At 38.5% G+C, this 13,595-nt stretch overlaps 1 protein-coding gene across 17 annotated transcripts in view; it reads left to right on the top strand.

Moving 5' to 3' along the window:
* ALPK1 (alpha kinase 1) overlaps positions 1–13,595 on the top strand; it is a 132,374-nt gene that overhangs the window by 19,383 nt on the left and 99,396 nt on the right. For 14 of the 17 annotated variants that reach the window (XR_002174892.3, XR_012331902.1, XR_004526624.2 and 11 more), the window contains exon 2: positions 4,600–4,651. The gene's annotated coding sequence lies outside the window, so the exon portion shown is untranslated. The remainder of the gene's footprint in view (positions 1–4,599; positions 4,652–13,595) is intronic. The other 3 variants (XM_033856761.2, XM_019927816.3, XM_073804969.1) reach the window with 1 other exon arrangement.

The following is a 13,595-nucleotide window of genomic DNA, read 5'->3' as shown; positions in this document are numbered from 1 at the left end:
AGGCAGAGAGAGGAGAGCAAAAACGTGCATCAATGTGCTTGAGTAGAGAGAGGGGTAGAATTATTGTGTGAATGGAATGATTGGTTTTACATAAGAGAATGGATTATGGTTTTCTCTGGGTACATGTCCAGTAGTGGGATTGCTGGGTCGTATGGTAGTTCTATTTTTAGTTTTTTAAGGAACCTCCATACTGTTCTCCATAGTGGCTGTGTCAATTTACATTCCCACCAACAGTGCAAGACGGTTCCCTTTTCTCCACACCCTCTCCAGCATTTGTTGTTTATAGATTTTCTGATGATGCCCATTCTAACCGGTGTGAGGTGATAACACATTGTAGTTTTGATTTGCATTTCTCTAATAATTAGTGATGTTGAGCAGCTTTTTTTCATGTGCCTCTTGGCCATCTGTATATCTTCTTTGGAGAAATGTCTATTTAGGTCTTCTGCCCATTTTTGGATTGGGTTGTTTGTTTTTTTAATATTGAGCTGCCTGAGCTGTTTGTATATTTTGGAGATTAATCCTTTGTCCGTTGATTCATTTGCAAATATTTTCTCCCATTCTGAGGGTTGTCTTTTCATCTTGTTTATAGTTTCCTTTGCTGTGCAAAAGCTTTTAAGTTTCATTAGGTTCCTTTTTTTTTTCCATTACTCTAGGAGGTGGGTCAAAAAAGATCTTGCTGTGATTTATGTCAGAGTGTTCTTCCTATGTTTTCCTCTAAGAGTTTTATAGTGTCCGGTCTTACATTTAGGTCTTTAATTAATTTTGAGTTTATTTTTGTGTATGATGTTAGGGAGTGTTCTAATTTCATTCTTTACATGTAGCTGTCCGCTTTTCCCAGCACCACTTATTGAAGAGACTGTCTTTTCTCCACTGTATATCCTTGCCTCCTTTGTCATAGATTAGTTGACCATAGATGTGTGGCTTTATCTCTGGGCTTTCTATCCTGTTCCATTGATCTATATTTTTGTTTTTGTGCCAGTACCATATTGTCTTGATTCCTGTAGCTTTGTAGTATAGTCTGAAGTCAGGGAGTCTGATTCCTTCAGCTCCCTCAAGATTGCTTTGGCTATTCGGGGTCTTTTGTATCTCCATACAAATTTTAAGATTTTTTTGTTCTAGTTCTGTAAAAAATGCCATTGGTAATTTGATAGGGATTGCATTGAATCTGTAGATGGCTTTGGGTAGTATAGTCATTTTCACAATATTGATTCTTCCCCAATGTTCATTGCAGCACTATTTACAATAGCCAGGTCATGGAAGCAACCTAAATGCCCATCAACAGGCAAATGGATAAGGATGATGTGGTACATATATACAATGGAATATTACTCAGCCATAAAAAGGAATGAAATTGGGTCATTTGTAGAGACGTGGATGGACCTAGAGACTGTCATATAGAGTGAAGTAAGTCAGAAAGAGAAAAACAAGTATCATATATTAATGCATATATGTGGAATCTAGAAAAATGGTACAGATGAACCAGTTTGCAAGGCAGAAATAGAGACACAGATGTAGAGAACAAACATATGGACACCAAGGGGGGAAAGTGGCTGCAGGGGTGGTGGTGGGATGAACTGGGATATATGAACTGACATATATGCACTAATATGTATAAAATAGATAACTAATAAGAACCTGCTGTATAAAAAATAAATAAAATAAAGTTTAAAAAATAAAACAGATAACCAACAGTGACCTACTTTTTTAAAAAATAAATTAATTAAAAAGAGTTGTTACAGTGTACACTCTCACAAAGCAGTATAGGCAAGTGATTTTAGCCCTGTTTCATCCAGTGTGCTTTGTAATTTTGCAATTATCTGTTTTTATTAGTTTCACATTTCTCAGATTTATCTACCTCCATGTGAATCAGATGGTCCAAATATGTTAATGAGACCAACACTATCCATTTAATTGTTTCAGGAGGTAAGAGTTTTTTAATCACTAGTTAAGTAAACAAAGGGAATGTCCTACTGATAGTAAATCAAGACCATCATTTCCATACACAAGAGACAACATATTAAAGTTAATATTTTTACTGACATAAACAGTTCCTTGATTTTTATCTCAAGCATTTAAAAATCTATTTTGTACTCTATGACATCTCAATAAACATTTGTTGATTTTCTTTTAAACACACACACAAAGAAAAAAAAGAGAATGGGTGATTCATCTCTGACAGCAGATGGGAAGGCAGGGTGTGGGGTGCAGCTGCTGTTAGATTGGTAGAGGGGGGTGGGAGTCTGTGGAAATCCTCTTCTGATTGCTGAGAATGAGGGTAGAGGAGGGAGAGAAAGTGTGAAATAGGCAACTAAGAGATTGGAAGGTGAATGGACCCAAGAAGTGCAGTGTGATTGCAGCATTAGTTGCTGAAGTTCTGTTTTGCTGAAAGCCTGTTTTCGGTTTTAAGGTTCATTGGATTCACTGGCAAAATAACCACTCGTTTCACATAAATAGCTTTAATCAATTCTTTAATGAAAGGTGATTCAACTTAATTTCAATATACAATCATTAGAAGGAAAGAAACAAGAATATTAGGGAAATGTAACAGGGTATACATCACTGAATTGGGCTGACACCTACTTCCGGATCAAAATAGCAGCTGCGAAGTCTCAAGTGACAGGAGTCTGGAGCCCCAATTGGGAAAGGTCCCAGGCCGTGCATCCACCCCACGGGTGAGACTTCAGATTGGAGTTCTGGGGGCTTCCGTTTATAATTCCAGGCCGCAAATTGATATCATCAGTTTGCGTGCAAAAATGCAGCTCTGGATTCACTTTTTAAAATGCTGTTGATTTCACCATGTGAGTCACAAGATTTTCCAGACCCTGGGGGACTGGCCAGGTCCCCAGGGCTCAAGAAATTCCAAGACCCACTCCCTTTCTTATCATAAGCGCCACTTGACTTGCTAGCAGCAGTTGTTAGGTGTGCAAGCAGGGGCGGCGCAGTCCGGGCAGCGTCACAGGTCTGTCAGAGGCCTGCTTCTGCCTCTGAAGCCTGAATATTAGTTTTCCCAACAGGTTCAGAGTCAGAAATTTAAAGTGAGAACAGGTGGCACAGTTATGTTTTCTTCCCATCATTGCTCAGCTGTGTAAAAGTTGGATTTAACTAAAGTTGTTATTTTGACATGCAAATATTAAAAACAAGGGAGTCAAAGGTGTATGTGGATGGTGATTATGATGATTGACCATGGAAATTAAGCTGGTTAAAAAGAAGAGACAGGACCTCAAAGGGGGTGAGGGCCTATGGAAAGGTGATAGGACCAGTGGATTAGAAGTCCCAGTGGAATGTTAGGATTGTTGGATTTGGGAGACTCAAAAGGGACAAGATGTGTGGTAGTGGACAGAGAGTGGAATACATGAATTTGAAAGTATGGAAGAATAAATTTGGTCATAACAAAGTGTAGGCTGTATGACCTTGGGAACGAATACCTAAAGTTGGGTTAAGGACAAGATCTTTGAAGAAACGATTTCAAGGAACTGAGAACCCCTCATCACTATATAGTTGAATTCTCCAAGAGTAGGGGTGGTTTGGAGAGAATAGTAAGGATCCAGGAATTAAATGCCCTGGGAGTTGGCAGTTGACAAGAACAATGAGGGACAGTGGGTGATGACATGAAATTCAAAGCTGTGGGGAGGAGGGCTGTGCAGCTTAAACAAGGAAGGAAAAAGCAAGGTCCAAAGTGGCAATAGAGCAAAGGAGGCTGCTTATCCAGAACTGGTGGTTCAGGGGCGCTAGGTACCTAAGCTGCCCCTTGAGAGATTTTTCAAGGTGACTGAAAAATGTAAAGCGTTATGAAATGTAATATATTGCCTTTTTTTTTTTTTTCCGGCCGCGCTGCTCAGCAGGCATGTGGGATCTTAGTTCCCCAACCAGGGATCGAACCCTTGCCCCCTTCAGTGGAAGTGCAGAGTCTTAACCACTAGACCACCAGGGAAGTCCTGTATTGCCATTGTTAACATATGAAAAAGTAGTGATTATTACTGCAAACTCTTCTAACAAAATTTTTGTATAAATAACCAGGGGAATTCCCTCTCTCTGGCAAGCCCCAAAAGTAATAAATAGATTTTTTTTAAAGTCGGTGAATGGGAGTTAAGAACTTCAAGAGACAAGATATCCGGTAGGGTTTTTTCTGCAAAGGCTCGCTATTTCCTGCATAACGAAATTATCAGATAGTACCACCCCTGATAGTTTAGACCTGCAATAGTGAGGTTTCTCTCCTTTATGGTTGAACTGCTTCAAAAGTCTAAGGAGAGATTTGAGACCTCCTCCTCTATTTAAGGGGCTCGGGTAAGGGGGAGACCAAAAGAGATTTGTCCCCCATCAAGCACTCTGGACAGGATCTGGTCTTCCTTGATGTGATATTCCTCCTCCTTGTGTATCTAAAGTGAGGAACAGCGATGACCAGATGTAACTTCTCCACTCTCGCTGGGGACACAGGAACATGAGTTTCCTTTGTTCTCTTACCCGGATGTTTCAGATAGCAAGCATGTAACAATGCCTATGACATAATGCAGGAAATAAAGAGTAGAGATTATTTCCTACTGTGTTTATACTTTTATTATAAGAGAGGCCTCTGAGTTTAACTTTCTTTTTCTTAACTAGGAAGTTCTCCTAAATCAGAAGTGGATTGAAATCTAATAAACGCAGATTTGGGGTAAGTTTTCATATAAAACTTCTGAATTAAATTCTTTTTTCCTAATGATATAGCTATATGTAGTCATTGTAGAAAATATGAAAAGAAGAGGAAAATAATCAAAAAATATTACTTAGAGTCAAAAACTCAATATTTTGATGTATTTCCTTCTGATTATTTTTAAATTATTTTCTTAAATTGTGGTAAAATGCACATAAAGTTTACTTTTGTAACTATTTTTACGTGTACACATTTAGTGGTATTAACTTACATTCACGTTGTTGTGCTACCATCACTCCCATCCATCCACAGAATTCTTTGCATCTTGCCAAACTGAAACGCTGTAACATTAAACAAACACTTTTCATTCTCCCCTCTACCCGCCCCCTGGCAACCGCCATTCTACTTTCTTTCTCTGAATTTGACAACTCTAGGGACCTCATGTGAGTAGAATCATGCAATATTTGTCCTTTTGTTACTGGCTTTTTTCACTTAGTACAATGTCCTCAAAGTTCATCCATGTTTTAGCAGTTGTCAGAATTTCCCTTTTAAGGCTGAATAACATTCCATTGTACGTATATACCACATTTTGCTTATCCATTTATCTGTTAATGGACACGTAGGTTGCTTCCATCTTTTTTTGGCTATTGTGAATAGTGCAGATACCTCTTCAAGCCCCTACTTTCAATTATTTTGAGTATGTACTCGGAAGTGGAATTGCTGGATCATATGATTATTCTATTTTTAATTGTTTGAGGAACCACCATACTGTTTTCCATAGCAGCTACACCATTTTATATTCCCACCAACAGCGTGCTAGGGTTCCAACTTCTCCACATCATGGCCAAAACTTTTTCTGTTCCTTTTTTTTTTTTTCATAGTAGCCATCCTAGTGGGTGTAAGGTGGTATCTCATTGTGATTTTAATTGTCATTTCCTTAATGGTTAGTAATGTTGAGCTCCTTTTCATATGCTTATTGGCCATTTGTATATCTTCTTTGGAGAACCGTTCAAGTCCTTTGACTGTTTTTTAGTTGGGATTTTTGTGTTTTTGTTGTTTGGTGGTAGGAATTCTTTATATATTCTGGATATTAACTCCTTATCAGCTATATGATTTGCAAATATTTTCCCCATTCCATGGGTTTCCTTTTTACTCTCTTCATTATGTCCTTTGATGCACACAAGTTTTTTAATTTTGATGTAGTCCAATTTATCTAAAAGTGGGATACCTCCAACTTTATTCTTCTTTTTAAAGATTGTTTTGATTATTTAGGGTCCCTTGAGATTTTATATGAATTTTAGGGTGGATTTTTGCTGTCTCTGGAAAAAACATCATTGGTCCTCAGTGACTTTTTAAAATATAATTGCTATCATACTGTATGAACTATTTTATATTCTGCTTTTTCTTAACGTTATATAATATAGTTATCCCATTAAAAAATAAACATTAGTTCTTTTTATTGAAACACTTCATGAACATACTGTACAGTGACTACATAAAGGAGAATATAAAATGGAAGTATAACTGAAAGATTAGAAAACATTTATGCCTCAAATTATGTGACATCTGTATACTTTTCAATACTATAATCATAAAAGTGAGAAAAATTTGATTTGAGACATATCAGAGTATTAGGATGCAATATTTATACTGTGAGTAGGAAGGAATGACAACCAATTGTATTAGTTTAAAAGACTGTTAAAATATATACTTATATTACTTTTGACCAAATACAACTCGAATTCATTTATTTACTCAGCAAACATTACTGAGTCTCTGTAGTTTTTGAAGCCCTGGAAACCTAGATATACATTAGATATGGTCTTCACTCTCAGGGAAAGGCAATAAATACTAAAATTTCATGAAAGTCTAGTATGTGTCATGAGCCATGTGAGATCTTAGTTCCCCGCCCAGGGATGGAACCCGCGCCCCCTGCAGTGGAAGCGTGGAGCCTTAACCACTGGACTGCCAGGGAATTCCCTCACTTTCTTTTTTAATCTTTGCATTAAACCTATGGGGAAGCAGTGTTAGCCCCATTTAGAGATGAGGAAAATAATGTTCATTTCATAAAAGCTGACCAAAACAATAAAATAATTTGGAAATTGCCTGACGGTCCAGTGGTTAGGACTCCACGCTTTCACTGCTGAGGGCCTGGGTTCAATCCCTGGTCAGGGGATAAGATCCCCCACAAGCTGCATGGTGCGGCCAAAAAAAATAAAATAATTTAACAACAAGGTCCTACTATATAGCACAGGGAACTAACTATATTCAATATCCTGTGATAAACCATAACGAAAAAAATATTAAAAAAAGAATGTCCATATGTGTATAACTGAGTCACTTTGCTGTACAGCAGAGAGTGGTACAACATTGTAAATCAACTGTACTACTTCAATAAAAAAATTAAACATTAAAAAAAAAAAAGCTGAGCTACCTGTTGAAGGTGACACAGAGAATGAGTGGCAGAACTAGAATACAAGCTCAGGGCTGTCTGTGTCCACAGCTCATGCCCTTTTCACTCTCCCAGGTTGCTTTTCAGCGATTATGACCTAGCACAGGAGACAGGAGTATATACAGCTAACTGTAACATGAACAAAAAACTGTGATAGCAATTAATTCTGCTAGATAAGAGTCAAGAAAGGCTTTAGGGGGATGGCATTATAATCTAAGACTCGAAAATGGAGGATTTCATTAAAGGTGGGGAGAGTAGCATTCATTCATTCATTCATTCATTCACTTATCTGTTCATAAACCTGCACTGAGCTTCTCCTGTGTGTTAGTTACACAGCTAGCTCCAGTTGTGTGCTGGAGATTCAAAAGAGAACCAGTGAGACACTGGCCACTCTCAGGAGTCACAGTCTCTGGGAAGAGAGTTAAGTAACTGATGTATGACAGAGCCTCGGACCAAGCTCTGCCACAGAGTCAAAAACAAAGTGCTGGGGGATGCTATTCCAGGATACTAAGGGCAGGTGCTCAGTGGCAGAAACTATGCTGCACTGTATATAGTGCTGAGCATGGCAGGTTGGACTCTCCATGCCAAGATCAGAGGCTTGGACTTCATCCTATAGGCAACAACAAGCCAACAGACATTTTTAAGTAGAAAAGTGACACAGTTCTGTTGTTAAGAAGCTATCTGGCAGTCCGTGAAGAGTAGAATGTGGAAATGGGGGAAGAGACGGGTAGCAGGAAAACCAGTATAGAGACTAACAGTCTGAACTGGAGAGGACCCAGTACAGGCAGCAACAGGAGAGACAGAGAGCGTGGAGACCACATTTATGAGAAGTTGGCAGACCTCCTTGACTGTAGGATGTGTAGTGAGAATAAGGTAGGAGTCAAGAGAATAGTGTGAACAGAGGATTCAGGTGATATGTATGTTCAGAACTACTGCATTATTTGAAAGTGAAGGACCTATGGAGCATTTCATAAATAGATAATACTCTTTTGAATTATCAGTATTTCTTTCATATATTTAGTCATTCTAAAATACTCTAATAGTTTAATAGATTTTTTTCTCTCAAGCAATTTAAACATGCCCTGCAGTGCTATTTACACTGTTAATTTGGTTAGCAAACTCTTTCTCCGTAGTACAAGTGTAATTTTTATTGTTGTTATATTAAAACATCATAGAGATAAAACAATGGATTAATTTTTTTCTATAATGAAATTCAAAAAGATTAATGGATTTTTACTGAAATGGAGTTAAAAGAAGATTATTGGTGAGGTAAATATGTCACATTTTAATGTTTCAAAATGTTTTCCATTTTCTCACATCATTACTCAGTCTTGTAATTTATTAGTATCTTTTTTGTTCTGTGGAGTGCAATATTTGTTTTCATTAAGTAAAAATATACATCTAGTTATCTCATGTGCCTGTGCTGTTATGTGCCACCAGAAGAGGGCGGCAGTGAGGCGTTAGAAAGAATAAATTTACAGGCTCTTCAATTGCTGAAAGACAGTTAAGATCATGATGTGAATGACGAAAACATTTGTTCGGGCAGACAACCTAATTAACTGACTCATTTTCTGAGCCAGAGACTATGACATAAACATTGTCACAGAATTTTCAGAAAATCTGATGATGATCTTATAAAGCAATACGGTAATAAATTTGTGGAAATTTCTGTTAAGATTGGTGAGGATCGACACTAAGAGATACTCTGAAAATTTTACATCAGTTTGCAAGGAGGAGATTGGAGGGTGAATTAAAAGTAAGCATGTTGTTTCTTGTCATTTCAACAGTGTAGGCAGAGAATGTAATAGTTTATAGAGACAATAAAAGGCATTATCTTCTTTGAACATTATAGATATTCCTGAAATAAAAAGAAACATTTCGAACTTATCAAACATGCAGTAAGCAATGCATATGACAAATTGACTAAGAGAGGTTACCCAGACATATCCGGTATCTTCTTTTATAAATATTTAACAACCACAAATTTTTTTTATTGAAGTATAGTTGATTTACAATGTGTAAATGTTGTGTTCTGATGTACAGCAAAGTGATTCAGTTATACATATATATACCTTCTTTTTTTAATATATTATTTTCCATTATGGTTTATCACAGGATACTGAGTATAGTTCCCTGTGCTATACAGTAGGACCTTGTTTTCTTTTTTTTTGATTGTTCATCTTTTATTATTATATAGCTTAGTAGTGGAAGAAATGATTGTGGTCAGTACATGTATGAAAATTATGAAGGTCATGGTTTAGATTGTAGGACCTTGTTTTCTATCCATTCTATACATAATAGGTTGCATCTACTAACCCCCAAAATCCCACTCCATCCCTCCCCCTTGGCAACCACATGTCAACAACAAATATTTCTGAATACCTCTTATGCGCTAGGAATTATTCCAGGTGCTGAATATTCCAGGATATAGAACAGAACAAAACAGGCACATTCCCTGCCCAGTTGGAATGTATATTATAGTGGGGAGGATAGACTTTACACAAAGCCTCACAATTAATTCATTAGTTACAGTTGAGAGAAAAAATGGAAACCAGTCTACCACAGGGCCCTAAATAAATTAGTTTGGGCTCAACCCCCAAATTGGAAATTCAGTGAAGTTTTAAAAAGGATTCAAGAACAACTTGTCTGAAGTTCTTAATACCCATTTATATTATTTATGTTTTTCACAATACATAAAATGGATCAGGTAAAATTTACAGAGTTGTGAAAATAACATTGTAAAAGAGTATTTGGGTAGTTGATATGCAGCAATAAAACACTTTGCCCATTTGAAGTGTTGTAAAATGCCCCTTGCCTCCTTAGACTTCTGTTTTGTTTCTTTGACCTCCATTGTATGCACTTCCCTCGGTTGGCTCAGCTCTCTAAGCCAGAGCTGAGATCGTTCCCCAGCTGACTCTGATGAGATCCATTAAGGTGAACCATAGCTGGGTTCTCAAAGATGCTTATCGATTCTTTTATTCATCCTTAATTGATTATCTTTCCAATTCTCCACAGCACCTGTTTCAATCCAGGATCTCTCTTTTCAAACTGAACTCACTCCTGCCATATTTCCATCTATTTGACTTAGGTTACCGGGTTATCCATGGTGAACTCTCAGATTTTCTCTATATCATTAGCCATTCATTTCTCCTTCCATTCTGCCTCAGAAAAACAATGTTCTACCTTGTGTCCAAGCCTACTCCTTCTATCTTCTTAAACCAACATCTTTTTACCTATTTTGTGATTTTTCTCATTATTCATAGTCCCTTTCTTTCATCTCTCTTTTTAAAAAATTTTGCCTTCTGACATCTTCTCCTTAGCCTATGCACATGTTCAAATCTAATGATTCTTATGAAATATTCATTTCCCTTGAGACTATATTCTTTTTCCTTCCCTTAACAGCAGTGCTTCTCAGAATAGTTCTGTTAAACTTCCTTGTTTAACACTCATGCATCAACTCTTCTGGTCTGTCCTCTTCTGAAACATCTATTTACAAGATCAATGAAAACATTCCAGGCACCCAATCTAGTTGCCTCTTCCTAGTTGTTATCCTGGGGCTTCCTGTAGAACTTGTTGCACAGTATCATGTCTCTACACTCTCCTGGTTCTCACATTTCCAGCTGCTGCTTCTGCAGGCCACTGTTTCACTCTTTGACTCCTGGATAGAGGCATTCTCTAGAAGTCCATGTCTTCTTCATATCCAACCTTTGCTTCCTTTAATCTCATGTAATGGCTTCAATTATTGCCCCTGTGTGGATGATTCCCAGATTCATCTCCTGTTCTAATCTCTCTCCTCAGTTTAACTAACATTTCCCACCTCTTGTAGAGAGCACCATTTCTCTACAAGGTTTCATGGGCACTTCAAGCAGAAATGGCCTGAACTCATCATCTCTCAGTGGTGTCTGGGCACCCTGGACTACCTGCTGGTTCCTGTTATGATCTGCAAGATCCTTCTGCATCTTTGCTCTTGCTGTGTCCCCATCTCATGCCATCTGTCTGCAATGCATCTCTTCACACCATTTCCCTCGTTTCCTATACCCTGCCTCTCGCCCATTTTTCCCACTTGTTGGTGTCTCCGTCCTTCAGTGTTTGGCTCATGTTTGGACTTCTGAATAAACAATAACTGAACTAAATCTCCTCTCCCCCATCCTTTACCCATTCTTTGCTTAGAATTCAACTATATCTGATCACACTCAGTCTTGTATTTGAGATACACATTTGTGTTTGCTGTCTCTGTTAAACCCTGAGTCCTAAAAGTACTGGGACTATGTCTCATTCATCCTTACATCCCCTGCAGACCCTGGCACATAGCAGAAACCATGGAAATTTTGCTTAGTTTGCATTGTTGGAAGAAAAGTACCACAGATCTTAATTTTTAAGAATTGTTACTTTTGAAGAGCATGGAATTTGTAATATGCAGGCTACAAATTTGGGAGAATGTAGAAAGTATAAAAACAAATTTATAACGAATAAAGTTGACATTTTTACCTTTGTCCTATTTTAGACAGACTTTTAGGGAATTTTACTCTGCAAGAGGCTTGTTTAAGGGTGATGAAATTCTTGGAAATTAAGATTGTTTCAGGGTCTGGGATTTTATTTTACTCTCCTTAGAGTTAATAAGTTAGCCTGCTACTGTTCCATGGATGCTGGCAGAAGACATGAGACTCTTGGGTCAAAGGCAAAGGACTTTACTACTCAGAGCACAGCAAGCAGCATGAGCATCATGTTGCCATCAGTTCTTCATGTCCTCCTAGTCCAAAGGAGTGATACTGAGCGATCCAGGTAGATGTTAGTGGGTTTCTGCTGCAGCCAAGGAACATTGAGCTTGGGGAATCCACTGCTTTTATAGCAAGGCTACTCTTTGGCCCAGAGTAAGACATTACCTCATCCCTCAAGGCTGAGGCAAATACAAACCTGATAGATAGCCCAGGCAAGGAGAGATTGGTCTGGCATTCTTAACATCCAGCAAGAACTTGCAGACATACCCACAGCCCAGGGTGGACTGCCCCTCCCCAAATCGTGTGGTGAGAATAAGGATTGTGGTGATCCTGGCACATCAGAGGGGCTTAATACATACTTGTTGAATCAAATTAACTAATTAATGAGAAGAAGGGGAACCACTAAGGAACTGAAAAAAGGCAAAGAGTCCCCTGGTTAGGATGACCATCCCCTGAGAAAACAGTTCTAGATTTCAGATCTGATTAGGAGAGGGCTAATGAGAATAAGCTATTGTAGGCCGCCTGGTTTCATAAATAAAATTTCTAGACACCTTACCTCATGGCAAGTGAGTCTATGACTCATATACAAAATAACTGCTAAGTCCAAACAACCTAAGGCAATGTCTGTAGCTTGCTAAGTTAGTATTACAGTAACTATAGTTCTTTACATCTGCAGCCTTTTGCCATATACTGAATTTCATTGCAAGTTTTAAAGAACTTTAGACACTATACTCATTTGGGAACTTTTACCAGACATGATTTTTACTTTCTCAAAATGGTAAGTTGAACTACAAATCAAAGTAGAGTCTGCTAGTAAATCTGATCAGAATTAAACACTTCCTTAGAAATTTGCAGTTGAACAAATGACATATCTTACCCTCTCAAGATTCTCTTGAAAGAAGGGAGTTAACCTGAAATATCTCGTCAGTGTATAGAAGTGAGGTACCTGAGACATTCAAGTTGGCAGTCCAGACTTCGGAGAGGAGTTTATTTTTACATTGATAATTATAATTCCTATTTCCAGAGACCACATTAGCCCTAATGCCTGAAAAACTTAGGCAACCATCACAAAAATTTTATCATTGCATATTTCACCTTTTAGCCACTCCACTCCCCATTTTTTGGGAGGCTTTCCAGTCTTCGTAAGCTATTGCTGCAGTGTCACTGTTCCCCATCTGCTGCTCTTAAAACTGGAGATTGACTGCCTCCAGGGTTTACAAATGTTTCTTCTTACCTTAGATAATTTGAACTTCTAAGCAGCCACAAGATTTTTTCAGACTTTTCAAGGAAGGCCTTGTTTTTAAGATCTGTAATTCCCCTGCTCTCTCCTCTCTGCTCGCAAGGAAAGTCACCAAGGTTCCCCTTATGCAGGGTTAGAGGGCTTTTGAGTAACCCGTTCTTCATTCAGAGCCTTCCACTCAGACTCAAACTTGTGTCCCCACATAGGCCATATGTCTGGGAACCCTTCCATACCTCATGGTGAGTTTTCAGCCCTTCTGAGGTGCTTTCCTTTTCTTTTATCAAGTTATGGAAACTTTCATCATTCTTTTATCTTTTTTTTTTTTTTTTGCGGTACGCGGGCCTCTCACTGTCGTGGCCTCTCCCGTTGCGGAGCACAGGCTCCGGACGCGCAGGCTCAGTGGCCATGGCTCACGGGCCCAGCCACTCCGCGGCATGTGGGATCCTCCCGGACCAGGGCACGAACCCATGTCCCCTGCATCGGCAGGCGGACTCTCAACCACTACGCCACCGGGGAAGCCCCATTCTTTTACCTTTGAAAATCTTTGCAGTAGAG

The sequence above is a fragment of the Tursiops truncatus genome, chromosome 5, assembly GCF_011762595.2.
Source record: "Tursiops truncatus isolate mTurTru1 chromosome 5, mTurTru1.mat.Y, whole genome shotgun sequence".
Classification (NCBI taxonomy): domain Eukaryota; kingdom Metazoa; phylum Chordata; class Mammalia; order Artiodactyla; family Delphinidae; genus Tursiops; species Tursiops truncatus.
This window is presented reverse-complemented; position numbering and strand designations above follow the sequence as displayed.